General features: G+C 54.6%; 1 protein-coding gene across 6 annotated transcripts in view; it reads right to left on the minus strand.

The window, feature by feature from the left end:
* Positions 1-13626, minus strand: part of SBNO2 (strawberry notch homolog 2) — a 42660-nt gene extending 29034 nt beyond the window's left edge. For 2 of the 6 annotated variants that reach the window (XM_027970166.2, XM_042250463.1), the window contains exon 1: positions 9906-10003. The gene's annotated coding sequence lies outside the window, so the exon portion shown is untranslated. Of the gene's footprint in view, positions 1-847; positions 897-1439; positions 1631-9905; positions 10004-13485 lie in introns of those variants that run through there. The other 4 variants (XM_042250467.1, XM_060416442.1, XM_042250466.1 and 1 more) reach the window with 4 other exon arrangements.
* Positions 13627-25028: the final 11402 nt, after the last annotated feature.

Genomic DNA, 25028 nt, shown 5'->3' on the forward strand with positions numbered 1-25028 from the left:
GACCTGGCGGCACCAGGAGGAACACATGGCTGCTCTGGGACCCGTGGCCTCGGTCAAGCGGATGGTCAAACCCAGCTCCACGTCTAAGGGTTGGATAACCTCCAAAGATTCGGGGCCCAGAGCTCCGTGAGCCTCAGTCTGATCATCAGAAGAATGGGCTGTTTGGGCATGAGGCTTGTCAGGAGCTCCAAGGAACCTGGAGCCTCCAAGACCCCAAGCCACCCAAGTGACCACAGCTATCACAGAAACCCTCAATTCAAGCTCCTTGATTTAAGAGACTCCTCAACAGGTCTACGTGGGGCCAATCCTATACTCACTCCCAGGCGCTTCTCAGCTCCACACCTGCAGAGGCTGGGGCTGCTCCCTTGGGAAGCACCATCCAGAGACCATGGCTGAATGGCACAGGAGGAGGACCCCTGGGCTGTCCTTGGGAGGCATGGAGCCCCAGGGACTCCCACTGGCAGCAGGCCAGGCCTGCATTACACCCATTCTGAGTGTCTGGCCCCGCAGGCTCAGGCCCCACACCACAACCCAGGGCATGACGTCCTTCCAGAGGAAGAGGCTGTCCCCGTGGGGAGGGCTCTCTATGCTCCATGGGGGAGTCATAACTGGAAGAGGGGTTCCTGTGACAGGACCTGTCTGTCCTGTCCTACCAAGACATGCGGAGGGGGGGCATGCCCTGGGGACCCCAGAAGTCTTCTCTGACCAAGCAGAGCATTCAGACCTAGACCTGGGGGGGTTGTGGGGAGGGGAGCAACGGGGCTGCGAGTCAAGAGGGCCGCTGGGGATCGTGAACCCAAATGGGGGGAGGGGACATGGTGCCACCTGGGGGCTGGCAGCACCTCACCTGGCTACACAGTAACCTCGGAGCCAGCAGTCCTGCTCCACGTGTCCACCTGGGGGAATGGAGACACACCCACACAGCAACCTGAACACTCACATCCACAACAGCCAGAGGGTACGTACAGTCCGAGTGTCCCCCAGCAGAAGATAGATCAACACACGTGTCCCTCCACACCTAGGACCATCCCTCAACCACAAAAAGGGGTGAAGCCCTGACACTTGCTACCACATGGATGGACCCTAAGAACACAATGCTCAGTGAGAGAACAGACACAGAAGGACACACAGGGTGTGATTCTATTGATGGGAAACGTCCAGAACAGGACGCTCCACAGACACACAGAGTGGGCTCCTGGTTGTCAGGGGCTGGGGTGCAGCCGACACTGCCCAGCACCATCCCCACACCCCCAGAGGCCATCGCTACAGTGTCACCGTCCTTGGATGCCCAGACTCAAGGTCATCTGCGGGCCCCACCACCAACCTCAGCCCACTTCACCCCACTGCACGCTCAAACACAGTCCTCCTATCCCCTCACTTTCTGACCTCTGCTGAGTGGCCCCAACCTGCCCACCTCCCTGGGGTCAGGACAGCATTACCAGCTCCCAAGCTTCAGAGGCTGCACTCCCCAGGCATGAAGGAGGCCGGGCCACAGCATATGTTTGTTGAGACGTGAGCCCCACGGCACGTGCAGCAGGGGTGCTCGCAAGGTGCTCTTGGGGAGGGGCCCGCACTTCACCCAGCTTTGAGTTGCAGGATTTCCTTTTGAGATCACATTTCAAATGAGTCACTGTACAACAGAAAGATCAAGGAATTGGTGGCCTGGACAGGACGATGGTGGGGCAGGGGATGGAATGTGGGAAGAAGCCAGGTCTGGGGCAGCCTGATCCCTGGATGCACCCAACTGGTGGGTGACCACGGCCACCCCTGCCTCTTGGCTGAGCCCACTTCACCTCGGTGCTCTGGCCAGACCTCAGTGCAGGGCCAGTCCCCCGGGGTGGGCCATTTGATGCACACTAAGGGCTCAGCCCCCCAGGCACCCTCAGAACCAGCCACCAGGACCCCTGCCTGGTGGTGCCTGGGCCCCGGTGGTCATGTGTTACCAGACCCCCCAGGCACCCCCTCTCCAGGCATCAGGTACCTCCCAGTCTCCCCCAGGCTGCAGGACAGCAGTCCCTCTGGCCACCCCTCAGCTAGACTCTTGAGCATTGGCCCTGGGATCTGGGATGGGGGAATGAGTGGGGGGGCTGGTGGGGGCAGTGGCCTGGGTGGAATCAGGGGGCTGGATCTGAGATGTCTGGGGGAGGGCTGGGGTGGGGAGGCCCCTTCTTGCCCTACTGGTCAGAGAAAGCCTAGGGTTAATCCCCAGCAGGGGTACTCAGAGAGTCTCCTCTGCTCCTAATAGAGGGGACCAGCCGGGTCAGGATGTGCTGCAGTCGGAGGGGCAGAGGGGCAGGGAAGGTCAGGCAAAGGGAAAGAGCTCTGTTCTGGGGGCACTGGCCACGCCCCGAGGTCCCATCTGGGCTGGCTGGCATAGCTTACTCTGTCAGGATCCCCAGAAGGGCACAGGCACCTGGACGGCTACCTCCGTGGGTGGGCCATAAAGGGAGGGGGTGAGTCCCAAGGAAAGCCTCAGGGGCCCCTTCTCACTGACTGACCAGGCCAGGTACTCAGGTGGGACACATGGGGACACAGGGCCAGCTGGTGGGCAATGGGGGCTCAGGGCTATGGAGGAGGGCCCAGCGTGTGTGGGCCGAAGTGACAGGACAGGGAAGGCACGCTGGAGAGAGGGGTGACCCCCAAGCTCAGGTCCACCAGGAACACGCCCTCACTTAGAAGCAGGCTCTTCACAGACAAAAGGACTTAAGATGGGGTGGTGGGGCCTGTGTCTTTACAAGAGGGAAATTTGGACACAGAGACCTGGGAGTGGCCATGTGGCAACGGAGGCAGAGACAGGGGTGCTGTGCCCACAAGGCCAGGACACCAAGGACCACAGGCTATGCCAGAAACTGGGAGAGGAAGAAAGGACCCTCTCCTGGAGTGGGTGGAGGGAGCACCGCCCTGCTGCACCTTGATCTCAGACAGCTGGTCTCCAGAACTGGGAGAGTAAATCCCTGTGGTTTAAGTTGAGCCTGTGGTCAGCTGTTACAGCCGCCCATGGACGTTCAGATGAAAGGCAAAGACAAACCCTAGCTGGAGGAGAACCAACCCCAGACCCAGGTGACAGTGATGTTTGTGAAGATGAACGTTTATGCAGAAGCGGAGACCCTCAGGCTGAGTCCTGCAGGCACCGATGCAGGGCCACCTGCACTGTTTGTGTCTGCGCCCACAGACCTAGGCACTAGCAGGCACAGAGCCACTGGCCCAGGGTACTCTGAGGGCCAACTGCGGGCCAGGTGCTTCTCAAAGCAGCTCCCACACCTAGAGGGCCACCTCAAATCTATAAGGACCTGTCAGAGTCTCACAGCCCTCGGGAGGCCAGTCAGCACCCCCGCCAGCTCTGAGGACACAGCTTAGGGGCATGGAGCCCTTCATACCCAGTCAATGGCCCAGAAGGGAAGGGGGATGAGAACAAGGAGCTTCTTTAGTCACAGCTGGAAACGCTGAGCCTAGGTCTCGGGCCTCTGATCCCCGGTCCCCACTCTCAGGTGCGGTCCAGCCTTATCAGGAGACAGCGCGGAGGATGGCACTCCAGCTGGCCTCCCCTTGCAGCTGGTAGACCTTCCAACCTGCATCCATGTGGACAGGTTTGGAGTGGCTGCCCATGATGACAGGGCACATGCATGCAGGCTTCCTGTTCTGGGAAGTGCCTGCTCAGAGCTCGTGTTTACTCGTGGTCTTGAAAAGGCTTTAGATACACTGAGTTTGTGGTCTCCTCGGACCCCCGGATCTTCCTCCCCTGAGTGGACATTAAGCTGAATCCCGCAGGCCTGACATCCTAGTCCTTGAGCACTGATGTCCAGGGTTGGCAGGGAGAAGAGTCTGTTCCTCCTGACGCTTGCTGCTTGATGACAAGAGTCTCAGGCCAGCTGGCACACCAGGTCCCTCTGCCCAACTCCTTGGAGAGCCCAGAGACAGAGAGAGGAGGGTGCTCCCCACGGCTAGATCACATTACTCCTGGGCAAGTGGTCAGACTGGCCAGCGCCCTCCTTGGACACTGATGGTCCAGCCTGGTGCCAAGAACATCACAAGAGACCTTCGCCCAAGCCAAAGAGCACCCCTGTGCTGCAGGAGGAAGGGCCTGTGCTGGGAAGAGGGCAGACACTCCTAAGTCGCAGCAGCAGAGGCCCCAAGACCCACCAACAGGCCTATGTCTGCTTTTCCTGTGCAGATGAGCATCCACAAACTCAAATCCTCCCCCAGGCTTGCAGGTCAGACGTCCAAGCAAGCTCACCAGCCTTAGCTCTGGATCTCCCAAGGTTGGCTCAGTGCTGACACTGCCAGCAGGGCAGAGCTCTCCAAGGGGCTGCCCCATGGTTAGAGCAGCCGCAGTTGCAGCACATGGACGCCCCTGAGCTCTGACCCTCCGTCCCTTTCGGCCTCATTGGAGAGAGTCCTCGGCTCATGAGGACCCTGTGATGATGCTGGAGCCCCAGGGACCCAGGGTCACCCCATTTCAGGGCCCCTAGTTTAATCTCACCTGCGAAATCCCTTTTTATGTGAAGGGACACATCTGCAGGTCCCAGGATCAAGACAGGGGCATCTCTGGGGCCCTTACTGAGCTGACCTCAGAACACAGCTAGGACACAGCCCACAAGTGGACAGGTGGACGGTAGGGCTAGGCACGGTAAGACCCCAGAGGTGCCTGGAGGTGGTGAAGCCCCCAGTGGCCCCTCATGGGGCAGCCTCTTCAGGGCCACGGAGGAGCTGCAAGCTGGTGGGGCCTCCCCCCCTCCCCAGTGCAGGAATGTGCTGGGGCATCTAGATGGGCAGGTTCTGCAAGTCGAGTGGCAGGTCTGGATCTGGTGGGGGCAGCTGCACTCCATTTCTGTCCCAGCATGGGGCGCCTTCCTCCAGGTTCCCACAGTGAAGATCACCCACCTCCAAGGGTGTCCCGGACACCCCCCAACGCCCACCTGGGGGCTCACTCACTGAGTCCTGCCCCCCAGACAACAGGCTGAGCTCCCAAATCTGATGAAACCCCCCCTCAAACCCCCGGTCAGCTGACATATCCCAAGCAACAGCAGAAGGGCCCCCAAAGGGCTATGGGTGAGTGGCAGGGAGGGGTCTCTTGCCCCACTTTGCAGCTTCCAGGGTAGAGCCACACCCCCAAGCTGGGGAAGAGTGGCCCTGGTGGCACTGATCTTTGAGGTGAGGACACACCCGAATGTTCAGAATAGGACAGGGCTCAGGGGCGGAGTGCTCAGGCTTGCCCACCCACCCCCGCCCCCACTGTCACAGCTCCTGGATCAGCCTTCCCTCACTGCACCTCACCTCCAGGGGGCCCTGGCTCCTGGTGGCTCTGGGCATCTCTGAGAGGGACTCTCACCCCATCCCAGTTTGACTCAGAGCCACACAGGCTCCCTGCCCCACAATACCACTCCTCCCCACTTTCGTCCCCACTTCCTGGGTCAGCCTCTGACCCCAGGCTGCTGTGACTCCCGCCCACCCGAACTCCCGGGAAATGCCAGGCGCCAGCCTTCCGGGATGTGGCCCGGCAGGAAGGCCAGAGAGGCCACTTTCGGTTTCACTTGGGGACGGAGGCCAGGCTGGAAGCACCTGCCCCTCTCTGGGGCCGAGGGGAGGCTGGGCAGTGCCTGGCATGGAAGGGGTGCCTGAGGACCCAGGGAGGTGCTGGGTGACCACTGCTCCCCTGGCCCACCCCCTGCAGGGGCCAAGTCAACGCCTCCCCCGAAGTGTCCCAGCATAGCTGACCGTGGACGCCCTTTCTGCCCCGTGGGCAGCACAGCGGGAGTGTAGGGCTGACCGGAGAGGAGTCACTGTAATGGAAGGGTGGAGGGGGTGGGGCTGGGGAAATGTGCCGGGTATCCCAGCCAACCGGGAGCCTACAGGAGGGTCAGGGCACTACCAGCTACAGCTACCAGGGCGCCTCCTTCTACAGGGCCAGGCTTCAGGGAGGGGCAGGAGGATCTCCTGCCCACACCTGACTCAGGTACCCCTGCACTAGGAGCCTGCCTCCCCACAAGCCCACTTCCTGCCGGCAGCTGTCAGGGCAGAGCTGGGGCTTGGGGAGCTCCCAGGGGAGTCTTGTTCACCCTCCATAAAACAGGGAGATGGCACCTCCTCTGCCCTCTTCATGGGGCCAGCCAACACCCCCTCACCTCAGGCCAGGCCCTGCTTTCTTTTTTTTAACCACTTTTCTGTTTTATGGAGACACAATTCACATGCCATACACTTCATCCATCTAAAGTGAACAGCACAGTGGCCTTCAATACATCCACAGACTTGTGCAACCACCACCTCCATCTAATTCCAGAACATTCCATCACCTCCGAAAGGAAAGCTCACTCCCATCAGTAGTCTCCCCCACGGCCTCCCCAGCCCCCGACAACCAGGAACCCACTCTCTGTGTCTGTGGATCTGCCTGTTCTGCACATTTCCCACCAATGGAACTGCACCCTGTGTGTCCTTCTGTGTCTGCTTCCCTCACTGAGCATCGTGTTCTCAGGGTCCACATTACCATATATAAATGACAGGCTTTAGCAGTGGGTACCTGGGCCAGCCCAGAGCATCAGAAATCGACCTCACCTGAGTCACCCACTTGAGGACAGGGCAGCCACACCCCCCAGCGAGGGAGGCTGGTGGCTGTCACCATGGCAGGAAGATGCAGAAAGTTGGCTCCATCCCAGCCCTGCTCAGCTGGCCCACGGAGGACTGACCTGCCAGCAGCAGGGGAGAGGGCAGTTCCAGGGGGAACTGGCGCCCACGGACACCAGGCCATATCTGGGCTGGGCAGACAGGGAGATGGTGGGCGAGCAGGGCTGGCCAGGCTTGGGCCTGAGTGACCTCGCTCCTGGCTACCCCAGGCGGCTGGCTGCAGCCAGCCCTCCCTGCTCCTGACCATGAGGCCCTTGGCTGCGGAAAAGCAGCTGGAGACGCTCCAAGCTGGCCCGCTGATGGATTGCACGTACGCAAGGCACACATGTGTGCACTCTCACATGTATGCACACAGGCGACACCACGCACACGTGTGCACGCAGCACTCACACGTGACACACACACACTCCAGCAAGTACGTGCACTGCTGCACATGTGTGTGTCCACAAATACACTGGCACATACGTGGGCAGACTCACACACACACCCTGGACCTGTGCAGCTGCCCAGGGGGCCCGTGTCCCCACTCTTCGTGTCAGCCACTAGGTGCCCCAACTTCTCCATGACCTGACCCCACATGAGGAACAGGCAGACCCGCCCCCGCCAGCAACTGTGAAAGCTTCACGGGGCGGAGGCCCTGTGAGGAGGGAGGCAGCCTCTGGAGACTGGACACAGTCACCTCTTTATTCCCAGCCGGCTTGCTCATGAGGCCAGAGCCCTCTGCTGGGTCAGCGTTTCCGGCCCAGCCCCTGTTGGCTGGCAGGGGTGGGGTGTGGGGGGGGGGGTGCTCTGAGACTTTACTAGAATCGAGCTGGGCCAGCCAGCTGGTCATGTCCCCAGTGGCAGTCCCGCCTCTGTTCCCCACCCCAGCAAGGGTCGGGGTGGTCAGGCAGCTGGAGAGACCTGGCCCTAGGCTGCCCACCTGAGGCCAATGCTGCCCCACCCCAACTTCAAAGACAACTGCCTCCTCTGTGCTCTGCCACACGGGCTCCCCTGGAAACAAAGCCCCTCACCCCCTTATCAAAGCATAGACATCTCCCCCAAATGTGCGCACACACACACACACAGAAACAAAGCCCCTCACCCCCTTATCAAAGCATAGACATCTCCCCCAAATGTGCGCACACACACACACACAGAAACAAAGCCCCTCACCCCCTTATCAAAACATAGACATCTCCCCCAAATGTGCACACACACACACACAGAAACAAAGCCCCTCACCCCTTATCAAAACATAGACATCTCCCCCAAATGTGCACACACACACACACACACACAGAAACAAAGCCCCTCACCCCCTTATCAAAGCATAGACATCTCCCCCAAATGTGCACACACACACACACACACACACAGAAACAAAGCCCCTCACCCCCTTATCAAAACATAGACATCTCCCCCAAATGTACACACACACACACACACGCGCGCGCGCGCGCGGCAGGTCTGGCTCCAGACAGGTGTGAGCAGACGTCTGCTCAGAGGCACAGAGTTAAACAAAGGGCCCTCCTGCCCTCTGAAATCCCCGAATGCCTTCCCCTAGGTCCTCACATTGGCTGTCCCTGGGGATAGCATCTCACACTTGTCAGACTCCCCAGGGTCTGTCCGATGCCCACCTTGGTCTCTCTGGCTCAGGGGTGTCCAGGGATCACCCATCTCCTGCCCACTCACCCAGGGCCCAAGTAGACAGCCCTGAGGAGCCATCACCCACCTCTGGGGACTCCCCTAGGAAAATACAGGGCCTTTGGAAGAAAAAGTGCAGATGGGCAGGGAGTGGCCTCCCCAGGCGGCCCAGCAGGCCCAAGTCTCAGCCCAAGGATGGGGTACACAGACACTCCTCTGCTTGCAGCTTCTGTAACTGTTGAGCTCCCTCCACAGCCAGGTACACAGAGCCCCAGGCGGGGACACAAAATCAGGGTCAGATCCAGCTCAGGCTGTCTAGCCTGGAGAAAGGGTGGGCCTGACCTCTACAGATTTCCCTGAAACAGCCTCTGACAGGTGGCCCTTCTTCCCTCTGGACTCTGGGAAGAGTCCACTTGCCTCGAATCTTTCCTACAGAGACAGATCCACCATACTGGCCTCCGAGTTGGGTCACATGGCCTGGCAGAAGGTAGGCAGGTGCCCACCTAAAGTCTGTCCAACACCAGCCCCCCTCATCACAGGTGCAACATTCACCACCCCTCCAACTGCCAGCAGGCTTCCTCCCAAACCACTTCCAGGCCAGATGCAAACAGAGGGGACCATACCTGGCCAGTCAGGCAGTGGACAGGCAGAAAGGAGGCCCAGGGCAGGCAGGACTAACACACTTCCCACACTCAGCTCTCTCTCCCTTTCCAGAATGTAACAACATGATGCTAGACACTCCTGCCTAGCTATCCATGCCTCTGCTCCCAGGCACCAGCTTCTCCCCACCAGTGCTCTGGTGCTGGGAGGACACCTCACCTTCCCCATCAATCCACACAGGCTACTGCTCCACAGGCTCCAGGTCTCGGCAGCCTTGGGGTGGGGGCCGCCTCTGCCCACGAGCGCTCCCCGCCCAGCTCCAGGAGACACTCCCACCCAACATGCTCTGCCTGCTTAGTTTATACCAGCAAGGGTCCCATCCCAAAGCCATGGGATCGCACCCATAAAAACGCACGGCGGCGAAGCCAGGACAGCAGGAATCCGCGGAGAAGGGTCACTGAGGAGAAAGGGTGGGAATCTGCGAGGAGCCTGACATCAGGGGTCACCCAGAGAGGGAGGGGCTATAGTTATGGAGCTGGAGAGCTACAAGAAGAGAAGAGTCAAGGAATGGCCGGGGAGCAGCCAGGAGGTCACCAAGTGCAGGAGAGTCACAGAGAAGCACGGGGTCAAGGGTCACCAAAGTAAAGTCCTGGTATCACCAGGGAGCGCCAGATAGCGGGGGATCAGGGAATCAGCGAGGAGAGAGACAGGAAAGGGTTGGGAGTCGCCCTGTTTCAGGATTCATGCCAAGGCGGGTGTCAGGCGGGGGTGACGGAGCGGCGCAAGGTCCGGGGTCGCCGAGGAGGACCGGGTTAAAGTTGACTGCGAAGGACGGGATCGGGACGGTCGCGGAGGAGGGCGGGATCAGGGGGTCGCCCATGAGGGCGGGGATACGCCGCCGCGCTCCCCCAGCCCGCGGCCCCGGAACCCCAGAATTCCGTAACCCCCGGTTCGGGGCGCAGGCGGCCGCGAGGTGCCATGGCCTGCGCGGGCCGGGGAGAGCAGGTTGGCCGGGCAGGGGTAGCGGGAGCGGGCCAGGGGTGGAGCCGAGCGCGCCTCACCTCGGACCCGGGTCCGGCCGGGCGCGGAGCCCGCGGCGCCTCCGTTTTTCCGAGCTTCGCCGCGGCAGCGCTCACTTCCGGGTTTCGGGCGCCATCTTGGGGGGGCTCGCGCACTTCCGGTCATGCCGTGGGGGCGGAACCTCTGGTGGGCGGGGTTTGGGCGCGGGGCCTTCTCGCGGTGACCGCCCCCTCCCCCAGCCCCTTGATGCCCTTCTGCCTTTGGAAGGGGCTCGAATTCTCGAGTGAGCCTCAGTTTCCTCCTCTGCAGCATGAAGAACGATGCCTACCTACAGATCTTTGCATGACTGTGCCCTCCCCTGGTGCACTCTGACCCTGACCTTTCAGCCACTGGGGTTCTCTGACAGCCCAGACCTTGGCCTCGCAACCATCTGAAAGGGCCCTGGGTCCCTCTATCATGCTCACTCTCTTGGTTGCCTCCCTACCAATAGTAGTCTGCTCATTAATCTATCTCCACTCTAGAATAGGAGTCCTGGGACCACCCACCCCCGGACAGTGAGCCAGGCGGAGGGGGTCTGATAAGACCCAGAGGCCAACCTGAGAAAAGCAGGATCGTCTCAGGCAGAGGCCTTGAGACGTGAGTGGCTCCCCTGCTGTCTCCTTCCCCATCAGGGCTTCCAGGGGCCTCATGCAAACAACGCTGGGATCTGCCTCATTGTCAGGCACAGGATGGGACTCAGCTGTGGCACAGGCCTGCTGTGTTCCTGTGACTGGAGTCTACTGGACCCACCAGGGGCTGGGCCTGGCAGGTCAGACAGAGCCAGTGCAGGAGGCACCACCCCCTCCCCAGCAGGAATGAAGACACTGCCACCTTTTCCTGGACCCACCTCACCAGCCAGCCAGAGGCCTCCTGTACCTGGTCCAACCCCTTGAATTTAGAGGCCACCTCTTCACATGCTTGTCTATTCAGTGAACTCTTATGGCTGCTGCTATGTGCCTGGCCTTGAGCTGGACAAGTCCGGGCACCCCAGAGAGGACTCAGTTCTCATCCTTGCCCTCAGGAAGCCCCCAGTCTAGGGGAAACAGAGCTGGGACCAGACACTCCCATCTGCAAGATCAGCCATAGGGCCAGTGAGGAACAAGGTCTTTGTCTAGGGCATCATGGAGGGTGGTGCTGAGAGGGTGTTGAGGCTGAGGCTTTGAAGTTCAAGTAGGAGTTTGTCAGACAGCTAAACTTAGGAAGAGCAAGTTAAAAGCTGTTCAAAGGCCAGATCTGGTAAGGAAGATGAGTATGTTTAAAAAATCTGTTTGCCTTGGGACATCCCTGACAGTCCAGTGGTTAAGATTCCTTGCATCCACTGGAGGGGGCATGGGTTCAATCCCTAGTTGGGGAACTAAGATCCCACATGTCATGGGGTGTGGCCAAGAAAAGAAAAAAAATCTGTTTGCCCTAAAACTTCAGGACCTCCTGTACCCAAACCCACAGGCACAAGGGAGCAGATGGGGAAACTGGGACCCAGAGAGAAGTAATATCCAGATGGAGCTTCACTTTGGCATGTGTTGTTTTTGGCAGCTGAGGTGTAACCCTGACCCTGGAACTATTCTTTATAGCTAATGAGAAGAAATCCAATTGAGCAACAGACTTAAGCTTCAAAAGGGTGAATAAACTGATTCGCAGAGCATCTGGTGGCATGTTCCAGTTTCTGCTCACACAAGACCATCAAACAATTTGCAGGGCCCAGTGACATGTGAAAACGCAGGGCCCTTTCTTCAAAAAGTAGCAAGAACTTCAAGACTGGGACCGTTAAACTGAGCACAGCCCCTCAAGCTCCAGGCCTGAGTGAAGTCCCAGTTACACACCCATGAAGCTGGCCCTGCCCCCACTGTGGCCCTTTGGGGTCTGACTGATAGTACCTGCGTTTTGCAGGTGGGGAAACTGAGGTGCAGAACTGTTCCACAGATGGCCCAGGTCACAGAGAGAGCTGCCAAGAGGCGTGGACTCAACCTCCACTACATCCACCTCAGAAAAGCACGAGATCTCTATGGGTAATTCTGCCTGAAATGGGGGCAGTTTGCCCAGGCCGGGGTGGGTCCAGCCATCTCAGCATGAAGGAAACTGCCAAGTCTGGGGATGTCTAGGGAATTAGTCAGATTTGGGGATTTCCAGGGAATCTCGAAAGGCAGCCTGGGAGACCAGAATGTATGCTGCTCTGGAGCTCAAAACCTGGCCCTAGGTGCTGTGTGACCCCCAGAAAGTGACTTAACCTCTCTGTGCCTCCATTTCCCACAGATAATAGTGGCTTTTATTTTTCAGACAGCTAAATGAACAGTGCCTAGTATTAAGACGTTATGAATGTTTCCAGGTGAACATCTGGATCATGGAGTCACCTAAGTGACCCCATTCAATCGTCAGAAGTGACCAAGTCTTTTCATCTGGTGGGGACAGGCTCACAGAAGACCACGGGTCTGCTGGTGGAGTTCTGCTTTAAGTCAAAGAGCCTCTTCTTCAACCCCTCCCTCTGCCCCTGCCCCATGGAGGGGCACCTGACTGTCCCCCAGACACTTTGACCAGGCTAAAGGAAGTAGGGTCGCCATATAAAATGCAGGACACAAAGTTAAGTGTGAATTTCAGGTACAGGAAGAATAATTTTTCGTGCCAGTATAGCCCAGGCAACGTTTGGGCTATATTTATACCAAAGAACTAGCCTCGATGTATCTGAAATTCACATTTAACTGAGATGGAAGTCCTGTGTTTTTATTGGTGAAATTCAGGCACTCGACGTGGGAAGTACCAAGGACAGAAATGGGACCCAGGAGAAGCCCGGGCGAGCGGCTCCCTCTCGCGGAGCCTCGGCTTTCCCTCCTGCTAAATGGGCGAGATGTTAGCACCAAACACACAGGCGAGTTCCCCATGCGGATCATTATTCCCAAAGAGCAGAAAACTTCACACGGATGGAGGTCAGATCACTGGAGGCTTCCCTTTGAGCCAGGTGATTCTCGGCCTAAGTCAGGAGTCCCGCACCAGCCTCGGTTTCCCTCCGGGGCAGGACCCCGGAGCTAGGCTCGCCCAGGGAGGAGGAGCCGGGTGATGGGCAGGTGAGGCGGGGCAGGTGGACCCGGCCCGGGGGCAGGGGCAGGGACTCGCCACTTCCTGTTTCTCCACATTCTGGAAAGCCCCGGCGTTCCCGGGCCGCTCAGCGCCTCCTCCCTCCCCGCTCCTCCGGGCCCGGGTCCCTCACCACTTCTCCTTTCTGCACCCGCTTCCCCCCAGCCCAGTGGTCGATTCCCGGCTCCCTCTCCCCTCCTCCTTTCCTTTTTCCATCTCTTCTCCCGCTCTCCTCTTTTCCCTCCTTCTGGAGCCCCAATCGGCGCCTCCAGGGTGCATAACAGAAAACCGAGGCAGCAAGGTCCCACGAGCCATGTCTGTGTCCCCCGGCCTCCGGTCACTTTCCGTCTTTCCTCCCCCCGTCCCCCGACGGCGTCTCTCTCTCGATCGCTGTCCCCTTGTCCTTCGGTTCATCCCAAACTCTGTTCCCAACCCCTGTTCCCAACCCAACCAGTCCTCCCGCACACACGGAGCCGACTCCGCCCTGTCCAGCCACCACGCCCCCTCTGTGCCCACCTGACACTTGCCCCGAGGCGTCCTTAGTCGCCGGCGCTGGCTGGCGGTTTCCAGGGCCCTACAGCTCCCTCCCGCCGGATCTGACCGGGAGCTGGATCCTGCCAGGCTCGGCTAGGCTGCCTCTGAGCCGGGGCCACTTCTGGGAACAGCAAACCTGTCCAACAGGTTTGAGATCCGCCCCAGACAGGGCTTCCCGCCTCTCGGCTGGGCCGGGACACCGGGGCTGCAGGGGTTAAATGTGACACCTGTCTAGTACCCCCCAACCCCAGGCTGGGTCCTGGGTGGGCCCTGAGGTTGGGGAGCAGGTGGGAGGGGAAGAAAGATCAGCAGTTCACCCACCAAGCCCACAGGGGAAGAAGTGTAGGGGGAGAGCTGGCATGTGCCAAGGCCCCAAGGAACACCTATGGGGGGAGCAGGCAGTGAGGCTGCAAAGAGGGAGGAGGTGTTGTTACCCTCCCCGCCCCCACCCACCCAACAGAAAGCTAGGGCCAGGCCTTTATCCTGGAGCACTAGGGAGCCACTGAAGGTTCTGAAGCAATGGTGTGGTATGGTCAGGGTGGGGCTGGAGGTCACCTGATCTGCCACATATGCTGGACTAGAGGCCACATCTGTGAATTTCACCTGGTGGAAAGAAGGAGGCTGGAGAAGGTGGAGCTGTTGCCCCAAAGCCGAAGAGCCAAAGTTTGTATTTCTTTCTTATTTATTTCTTTTTGGCTGCATTGAGTCTTATTGCAGCACATAGGCTTAACTGAGACATGTGGAATCCTAGTTCCCCAACCAGGGATCTAACCCGCTTCCCCTCCATTGGAAGGTGGATTCTTAACTGCTGGAACCCCAGGGAAGTCCCTCTGAATTTCTTTCTATCCAGGGCCAGTAGTGAGCCGGCCAAGGTGGGGGTGGTTGGCAAGGGGAGCAGCGGTAGGTGTAGGCCGGTGGTAGGGGGTGCTTACCCAGAGGAGGGTGGGAGGGCTGTGGTGGGGGGAGGAGGTGGACCTCAGCTTTAATGCCTTGTCATGCATTCATCCACTAAATGTTTATCATCTTGGGGCCAGACACGAGGGACAGAACAGAGCACCGGACACATCCGTTATGCTCCTGGGTCACAAAGAAATGGACCCCCTGCCCCTGTGGTGCAGGACAGGTCCCGGCAACACAAGTGCCAGAGGAGGATCCAGGCAGGTGGACCAGGCCCTGCCTTGCCCCAGCCTGACCTCCCGGCTGTAAACCACAGCCAGCTCTGAGCACTGATGTCACCTGTGCTGGGACTTCCTGAACCTTCACCTTGGATCTACCCGGACCCACAGGGAAATTCCAAGCCAGGCGGGGGGGACCAGCTGACTCATGTCCAGGCTCCAGTGGCATGCGAGTGGCCAGGCTCCTGAGGGGCATCAGGGGCATTTGGATCACTCTGTGGGATCTGCCCCCAGGCTTAGGGAGAAGCCAGACTCCCCAGCCTCAGGTCAGGAGTCCCCATCAGAACCTGCTGGGTGAAGCCAGGAAGCTGGGTTCCAGCGGGTGAGAATTTGGGGGTATCAGAGCTGTTCTAGAAGTGGGATACTGAGCTGGTCATTTGATATCCCCAGGGCTGTACAAATGACCAGCCAAGAGGATGGAGCTCCAGCAGCAGAGCATGAGGTTACGACCTCCTGGGTTCAAATCCCAGCTCTGCTACTGGCTCTGGGGCCCCAGGCAGGTTACTTAACCTCCACGTGCCTCAGTTTCTCCACCTGTAAAATGGGGAAAAATCGCAGTACCTCTTTTGGAGGGTTTTTGTGAGAATTTGGTGAGGATCACTGTGAGTTTGGGGACATTATGGTAAAAATGTTTAAAAAAAAACAAATTCATCGCAGCACAATTCATAACAGAAGTGGAAACAACCCCATGTACTTCAGTTAATGTAGTCATGTACAGATGTGAGAGTTGAACCATAAAGAAGGCTGAGCACGGAAGAATTGATGCTTTTGAACTGTGTTGCTGGAGAAGACTCCTGAGAGTCCCTTGGACTGCAAAGAGATCAAACCAGTCAATCCTAAAGAAAATCAACCCTGAATATTCATTGGAAGGACTGATGCTGAAGCTGAAGCTCCAATACTTTGGCCACCTGATGCAAAGAACTGACTCATTTGAAAAGACTTTGATGCTAGGAAAGATTGAGGGCAGGAAGAGAAGGGGATGACAGAGAATGAGATGGTTGGATGGTATCACTGACTCAATGGACATGAATTTGAGCAAACTCCAGGAGATGGTGAAGGACAGAGAAGCCTGGTGTGCTGCAGTCCATGGGGTCACAAAGAGTTGGACATGACTGAACAAGAACAACTTCAACTTCAGTTAATGGGTGGACACACACACCAGTCCCTCCACACACAGGAACATTATCATGAAAAGGGATGAAGCCCTGACACTCGCTACCACATGGATGGACCCCAAGAACATGATGCTCAGTGACAGAAGGAGACAGACAGACACACAGGGTGTGATTCCACTGATGGGAAACATCCAGAACAGGAAGATCCACAGACACAGAGAGTGGGTTCCTTGTTGTCAGGGGCTAGGGAGGGGGTGAAGATGACTGCTTATTGGGGATTCAGTGTTTTAAAGGAGTGATGACAATGTTTTGAAATTAGAGGTGGTGGTTGTACAAGGTGAATGTACTTACAAAACGCCACTGGACTGTTCATTTTTAAATGGTCCATTGTAGACTTCTCTGGTGATTAAAAGTCCACCTGCCAATCAGGGGACACAGGTTCAATATCCCTGGTCAGGAAAAATCCCATAAGCTAAGGCCCAAATAAGCCCATGTGCTACAACTATTGATGCGCAAGTGCCCTACCCGTGCTCATGAACAAGAGAAGCCCCCATACCCTAACTAGAGAGTAGCCCCTGCTCTCCACAACTAGAGAAAGACTGGGCACAGAGCAGCCAAAATAAATAAGCAATAATAATAAAACAGCTAATTGTATGTCGTGTGAATTTCACCAGACTAACGAAAGAGAAAGCAAAAGGCAATCGACCCTGTAATCAAAGGGGTGACAAATGTCACAATCAAGTTGTCATGAAATCCTAAACTAAAGTTGCATTCAAATCCCAGGAAGGCCTCCAAAAACAACAGGTTTCAGACACACTGGAGAAATTCCATGGCCACTGACCGTGATCTTAGGTGTGGACAGCAGGGACCCTTGATGTAATGGACTGGGATAGCTCCTCGCCCTGTGGTCTTCCTCCCCAAGCCCCAAACCCTGGTCTAACCCTGAGAACACCACCATGTGTGCTAAGTTGCTTCTGTCGTGTCCAACTCTGTGCAACTCTATGGATCGTAGCCCACCAGGTTCCTCTGTCCGTGAGATTCTTCCGGCAAGAATACTGGAGTGGGTTGCCATGCCCTCGTTCAGGGGATATTCCCAACCCAGGGATCGAACCCACATCTCTTACATCTGCTTGCATTGGCAGGTGGGTTCCTTACCACTAGCGCTGCCTGTGAAGGTCTGAGAACAATACTGGAAAAACTCAATCAAGGGACATTCTACAAGATATCCCACCAGTCTCCCTTCAAAGCTGTCCAGTCATCAAAAACAAGGAAACTCTGGACTTCCCTGATGGTCCGGTAGTTAAGACTCCACGCTTCTAACGAGGGGGCACAGGTTCAACATCTGCTCAGGGGAACAAAGGTCCCAAATACCCCGCAATACAGCCATAATAAATACATAATAAAATAAGTAAAAACAAGGGAAGTCTGAAAAACTATCACAACCCAAAGATGTAATAACTAAATGTCATTTGGGATCCTGATGGGGAGTCTTGGGGCAGAAAATGGACCTCAGGGAAAAACTAAAGAAATATTTTTTTTGAATTGAGGAATTTAGTCTATCACAGTATATTAATGACACGTTCTACACTCATGGAAGATGTTAACGTCAGGACAAAATGGGTGCCAGAAGACGGGAACTCCCTGTACCATCCTTGCAACTTGAGATTTCTAAACGTATTAAAAATGGTCAAAGTATAAGACCTGATCCATCCTCCCACCCCACCCCATGGGATGAAGCCCACCTAGGCTGGACACCTGCAGCTTCCATTGCCAAAACCCCCTGCATGAGTCTTCCCTCCAAGTTTGGTTAGAATATTTTGGTTGCAAGTGATAGAAACTGCAACTGAAACTGGCAGGTTTTTTTTTTTTTTAAATGGGAATTTTGGGCTTGTGGAACTGAGAGGTCCAGGGATAGATTTAACTCAGTTCTCCTCCTTAGCATAGCTGACATTTGGGACTAGATGGTTCTTTGTGTTTTACAGCTGTCCTGGGCACTGTGGGGTATGGACAGCATCCCTGCTCCCTACCCACCTGATGCCAGGAGCCCCACAGTCTTGACAACCACTGATGCCCCAGTATCCCCTGGGAGCAGGACTCCCTCTGATCCAGCTGGTTTCAGACTCAGCTGGATCCAGGACCCTCAAACAGTGTCACAAAGATTTGTCCACTTCTCTATCTCTCAATTCTGCCATCTTTGCTTTTGGCTTTTTTCCTTAAGTCTCCCCACCTTGGAACAAAGATGGTACCAGCAGCCCGTGACTAAATCCCCACATGAGCTTAACAGCCCCAGCAAAAGTCAGCACCTCTTCTGCAAGAGGAAGCAGCAAAAGTCCCAGGGAAGGTTTTGATTGGCCCAACTTTAGTCGCATGTCCTTGTTGAATCAGTCTCTGTGGCCAGGTAATGGGAAAAATCCCATTGGCCAAACTGGGATCACATGATTGTACGGAGTCAGTCAATGGGGTTAGAACCCCATGATGTCAGCCAGTGGTTATATGGAGTCAGCCAATGGGGTGAGTACACTGTGGACTGGATTGGAAGCAGGGGGAGTAGCCCTGTGCAGTAGAGTCTCCTGCTGGGCAAGGTTGGCCTGTCATTCCACTGTGGGCTTTAGCAGGGCAGCATTAATAAATGAGTGAAAAAATAAATAAATAAATAAATGAGTGAGTGTATACGTAGTGCTCAATAAATGCATACTGGATGTAAAGTAGTGAGTGGATGGACAAATGTCAGAAGCTGGGGTTATCACCACATATGGCCTGTATTAGTAAGCAGCTGCCATGTAACAAATTTCCCCAAACAGAGGCTTAAAACAACATACACATTGATTATCTCACAGTTTCCAAGGGCCGGTGGAGCTGGGTCCTTTGCACAGGCTGCATCGCTGGTGTTGACCAGGGCTCAGAGCTCACTGGGAGGCTTGACTGGGGAGGGGGTCACTTTCCAGCCCCCTCACATTGTTGTAGGATTTATACTCTTGCTGCTTTAAGACCGAGGGCCCTGTTTCTTGCTAGGTGTTGATTGGAGGTTGCCCTCAGCCACACGTGGGCTCCTCCAACTCAGATACTCATATTGTCAAACCCACAGGGAGGGGATATAGGTCTGACCATGCATGGCATGATGTCACCTTGGCCACAGTCTGTTGGCTCCACCCTCTCAAGGTAAGTGGCCAGCAGGAGGTAGGATCTGGATCACATTAGGGTGTGTCCTCCACACAGCCTCCAGGTTCAGCAGAGGAAACATCAGAGCTTGAGTGTCAGAGTGACATCGCCTGGAGGTGGATCCATAGACCCCGGCCCGTGAGCTTGGGCCAACTGCCATCCATGTGTATGAGGACTGCATCACCCTATGAGTGATGTCTACATTTCGAAGTAGGTGAAAAAAATGAAGGAGACTTCTTTTGTGACACATGAAAATGACATGAAATTCACATGGTGTCCACCAGTCAAGTTTCCCTGGCAAAGATGTATACCTCCCACTAAGCATCCATTGTGACTGCTTCCATGACATGACGGACAGAGGTGGACAATCAAGAGAGTCCAGCAAGTCGCAAAGCTGAAAATGTTTGTTCTCAGGCCCTTGACACAAAGAGATGGCTGAGCTCTGCTCTATGCGGTCCTATGTTCCTGGCTTTTGAACTGTGGTGTTGGACAAGACTCTTGAGTCTCTTGGACAGCAAGGAGATCAAACCAGTCAATCCTAAAGGAAATCAACACTGAATATTCATTGGAAGGACTGATGCTAAAGCTGAAGCTCTAATACTTTGGCCACCTGATGCAAAGAACTGACTCACTGGAAAAGACTCTGATGCTAGGAAAGACTGAAGGCAGGAGGAGAAGGGGACAACAAAGGAGGAGATGGTTGGATGGCAACTGATTCAATGGACATGAGTTTGAACAAACTCCAGGAGATGGTGAAGGACAGGGAAGCCTGGTGTGCTGTAGTCCATGGGGACACAGAGAATCGGACACGGCTAAGCAACTGAACGATGATGATGATGCCCCTGACAAAGGATGCTATAAGCTCTCTTAGCCCGGAAATCTCTTCTCTCAAATGGGGTGGTGAGAGGGAGGAAGGACCTTTGCCTCCAGGCCAGCAAGAGGTGAACTGTGGGTCAGCAGGAGCCAGCGATGATGATCACTTTCGCTCTTCAGGTGGCCTGGGGCAGGGGCATCCACAGGCAGCAGGTGGGAAACGCAGCCACAGTCTGCACGTTCTAATGGCCTTAGAACCATAGCACAACCTTGTGAGATCATCTCGAATGGGGCAACAGGACCATGCAGCCTGCATTGATGGGGGCAACAAGTGTATGTCAGGGGTGGGGGCTTAGCCAGGGAGATCAGGGGACATGAAACCGCAACTGGAATGAGTGAAAGAGGGAGTTGTGTGGACACTTGGTGGGGAGGAGCAAGAGCAAAGGCCCTGGGGGTGAGGCAGAAGTTGATCTGGTGACTGGAGATGAAAAGACAATGTGGCTGGAGCAAAATGACCCCTAGCCAGGGCCACACCCAAGCACACAGGGCTGGCAGGGCCCTCTCCACCTCCAGTCCAGCTTCCCCCAAGCCTCACTGACCCCAGTTGCAGAATGGCGGCCAGAGCCCAGTGATGTCCTGGAATTTCAGGTCTGTGCTGGCCTGACTGTGTGCCAAGCTGGCCACCACATCTCTGGCTCCCCAGGCCAAACTGAGCAATGGAATGGGCCAGTGGTCTGGGGCTGGGGGATGCTGACAATGTCCCTGCTCTCTGATTCTGGTAAGTTCTCTCCCAAAGCCTCCACCCTACCATGCAGGCCAAGAGGGATCAATGTGAGGCTGTGGGTGTCAGGGAGAGGAGACTCCTGGGCACAGTTGGGGATGAATATCCAGTGACCACCGCCTCTCAGGACCCTGCTCTCACGGGGCTAGCCGCTGCCTTGCCCCTTCCTTGGTGATTCCCCAGTCATCCAGGAACCCTGGGTCCCAGTGAGCAGCCCATTGCACAGGTGAGCCTGTCAAGGCCCAAAGGAGGTATGAGACCCCAGAGCTGGGGCTGGGAACTGGGGTCCTGAGTGAGCGGGAGCAGGCGTGGATAGTGTGCCGAGCACTGGGCAGGCTTTCTCCCCCTCATTACCCTGATCGCCCACTCATTCACCCACTCGGGGTTTCTGGTGCCCAAGCGTCTGAGTAGATGCTAGCTCTGATGACCCAGTCCAACCTTCTCATGCATAAATGTGTAAACAAAATGTAGCTGATGCCGCTCACATTTTAATTTATAACTTTGTACTCTCCTCCCCCATTCTTTTCTGTGGTTTGGTGGGGGTTTTCTTGTTCTTTATGTGTGTGTGTGTGTGTGTGTTTTCTGCTTGAAACCGGTTGTTTTTCCTGTTAAGTTTCCCACAGTCTAGAACTTGCTGATGTGTTTCCCTGTGATGAGTTAAATTTTCAAAGAGGTAGTTCATCCCCTTGTTTCAAAACTCGAGAGTCAAGAGTCCACCAAGAGGGCAGCTGCAGGGAGAGAGTCCCACAGCTCCTCAAAATGTTGAACAGAATCACCACCCGACCTAGAAGTTCTTTTCCCAGGTGTGAGTCCCAAGCCCTGCAAGCAGAGACCTGACCAGTTACCCTTTGTGTAGAAGTGTTCCTGGTAGTGAGTTCACAATGGCCAAAGTTACAAGGAACCCAAGTGTCTATCGATGGAAGATGGATGAACAAACGTGGTCCATCCACACAGTGAAATGTTGCTGCTGCTGCTGCTGCTAAGTCACTTCAGTCGTGTCTGACTCTGTGCAACCCCACAGACGGCAGCCCACCAGGCTCCGCCGTCCCTGGGATTCTCCAGGCGAGAACACTGGAGTGGGTTGCCATTTCCTTCTCCAATACATGAAAGTGAAAAGTGTTACTCAGCCTTAAAAAGGAAGGAGGTTCTGACACCTGCTACAACAGGGATGAACCCTGAGGACGTGATGCTGGGTGAGAGAAGCCAGACACGGAAGGACACACACTGTCTGATTCCACTCACAGGAGGTCCCTGGAGAAGTCAGATCCACAGAGACAGGAAGTAAATGGTGGGGCCAGGGACTGGGGGAGGGGACAGGGAGTCAGTGTTTCACAGGGACAGAGCCTCAATTTGGGAAGATGAGAAAGTTCTGGAGATGATGGTGGGGATGGTTGCAAGACAGTGTGACTGTGCTTAATGCCACTGAGCTGTGCTCTCAAAAATGGCTGAGATGGTGAATTTTATGTTATGTAGATTTTACCACAAAAAGGTGTGCCCCCCTCATAAAATTCATCATCTTCACCATAGAGATGTCCATTTTTACCATAGAGGCTTCCATCTTCACCACAGAGACTTCCATCTTCACCACAAAGACTTACATCTTCACCATAGAGAGTTCCATCTTTACCATAGAGACTTCCTATGAGTGGAATCACAAACTGTGTGTCTGTCCTGTGTCCACTTCTCCCATTGAGCATTGTGTTCTCAGGGTCTGTCCATGTGGTAGGGAGAGTCATGGCTTCTGTCCTTTTCATGGCTGGGGATAATCATGGATGGACCACGTGGTGTGAATGGACCACGTTGTGTCTGTCCATCATCCATGGACACTCAATTGCTTGTACTTTTTTGGCCGTTGTAAATCATGCTGCTGTGAACACCGGTGTGCCAATATCTCTTCAGGTCCCCGCTTTCGACTCTTTTGGTTCTGTACCCAGGAGTGGGATTGCTGGGTCATGTGCTAATTCTATGTTTAATTGTTTTGAGGAAACTTCTGACTGCTTTCCACAGTGCTTACACCCTTTTACGTTCCCATGAGCTGTGCACAAGGCTTCCAAAAAATTTCTCCACATCCCCACCAATGCCTGTTATTTCTGGCTCTCCTTTTTCTTCATAGCCATCCTAAGGAGCATGAGGTCTGAGTCTCCCAACTCTTCGCTGTGGAGTACTTCAGACACGTGGGAGAGGGAAAGGTAGACTGACCCCTCCACCCCCCTATCTAGCTTCAACTACTATCGACTCCAGGCGAGTCTTGTGTTCTCTCTAGCCTACCCTTGGATTATTTTTTTCCAACCTTTTATTATGAATATGTTCAAGTGTGGAGAAGAATTGAAAGGATTTTGTGGTTAAAAACACAAAACCTACTTCCTACGACTAACACTTTACTTAGCACATAACTGAACATTCATCCTTTCCTCTATGTGGCTGCATGTTTGTGCACGCATGTGTTAATGTGCCACCTATCTGAATGGTAAAGCCAAAACCAAAAAAAACTGGACAAAACCAACTGCTGGCAAGGAGGCAGAACCACCGGGCCCCTCAGATGTTGCTGGCGGGAACGCAGCCACTTTGGGAGATGGATCAAGGGTTCTCAAAACAGGAAATCCAGAATTGCCAGGTGATTCAGCTGTTCCTCTCTTGGGTGTTACCCCAAGAGAAATAAAGTCTTCGTACACCAAAAAGGTGCACATGTATTCGCAGCAGCATGATTTGTAATCGCAGAAAACTGAAGACAGCCCAGATGGTCCTCAACTGGTGAATGGATGAAAAAAAACAACAACACAGAATGTCCACATGAACAGACATCATCCAGACCTAACATGGAGCCAGTACTCACGACATATGCACCTCAGATGAATTCTGGGGGTGAATGAAGGAAGCCAGGATCCTACTTTGCTATTCCATTGCATGGCACCTCAGAGAAGACCAAGTTATGAGGCCAAAACTCAATGCGTACTTGGGGAGGGCTGGGGGTGGAGGGAGGTGACTAGGGGGCAACAGGGGACCTTGTGGGGTGATGAAAATATTTTATTTCCTGAGTATGGTGGTGATTACACAACTATATCCTTTTGTCAAAATTCATAGAACTGTGCACTTAAAAAGGGTGAATTTTTCTGTAATAAATAATTCTTAGAAACTTGCATATGAGCTTCCTGAGTCTGCCGTAACAAATGGCCTTTAAACAACAGAACTGTACACAGTCACACTGTGTAGCCCAGACTTCAGAGGTCAAGGTGACAGCAATGCTGGAGGCTCCAGGGCAGGGGCCTTCCTGCCTCTTCTGGGGGTTGTAGGTGTCCTGGCTTGTGGCCGCACCTCCCCAGTCTCTGCCTCCATCTTCACATGGCTTCTCTCTGGCTGTCAGATCTCCCCTGTATGATTTTTATAAGGACAACTGTCATTGGCTTTAGTGCCCACCTAAGTAACCCAGAGCTGACTGTGGCTCAGATTATGAACACCTTATTGCCAAATTCAGACTTAAAATTGAAGAAAGTAAGGAAAACCACTAGACCATTCAGGTATGACCTAAATCAAATCCCTTATGATTATACAGTGGGAGTGAGGAATAGATTTAAGGGACTAGATCAGATAGACAGAGTGCCTGATGAACTATGGACGGAGGTTCGTGACATTATACAGAAGACAGGGATCAAGACCATCCCCATGGAAAAGAAATGCAAAAAAGAAAAATGGCTGTCTGAGGAGGCCTTACAAATAGCTGTGAAAAGAAGAGAAATGAAAAGCAAAGGAGAAAAGGAAAGATATACCCATTTGAATGCAGAGTTCCACAAAATAGCAAGGAGAGATAAGAAAGCCTTCCTCAGTGATCAGTGCAAAGAAATAGAGGAAAATAATAGAATGGGAAAGACGAGATCTCTTCAAGAAAATTAGAGATACCAAGGGAACATTTCATGCAAAGATGGACTCGATAAAGGACAGAAATGGTATGGTAACAGAAGCAGAAGATATTAAGAAGAGGTGGCAAGAATACACAGAACTGTACAGAAAAAAATCTTCATGACCCAAATAATCACAATGGTGTGATCACTCACCTAGAACCAGACATCCTGGAATGTGAAGTCAAGTGCCTTAGGAAGCATCACTACGAACAAAGCTAGTGGAGGTGATGGAATTCCAGTTGAGTTATTTCAAGTCCTAAAAGATGATGCTGTGAAAGTGCTGCACTCAGTATGCCAGCAAATTTGGAAAACTCAGCAGTGGCCACAGGACTGGAAAAAGTCAGTTTTCATTCCAATCCCAAAGAATGCTCAAACTACTGCACAACTGCACTCATCTCACACGCTGGTAAAGTAATGCTCAAAATTCTCCAAGCCAGGCTTCAACGATACATGAACTGTGAACTTCCTGATGTTCAAGCTGGTTTTAGAAGAGGCAGAGGAACCAGAGATCAAATTGGCAACAACTGCTGGATCATCAAAGAAGCAAGAGAGTTCCAGAAAAACTTCTATTTCTGCTTTATTGACT

This window comes from Ovis aries, chromosome 5 (genome assembly GCF_016772045.2).
Source record: "Ovis aries strain OAR_USU_Benz2616 breed Rambouillet chromosome 5, ARS-UI_Ramb_v3.0, whole genome shotgun sequence".
NCBI classification, from domain to species: Eukaryota; Metazoa; Chordata; class Mammalia; order Artiodactyla; family Bovidae; genus Ovis; species Ovis aries.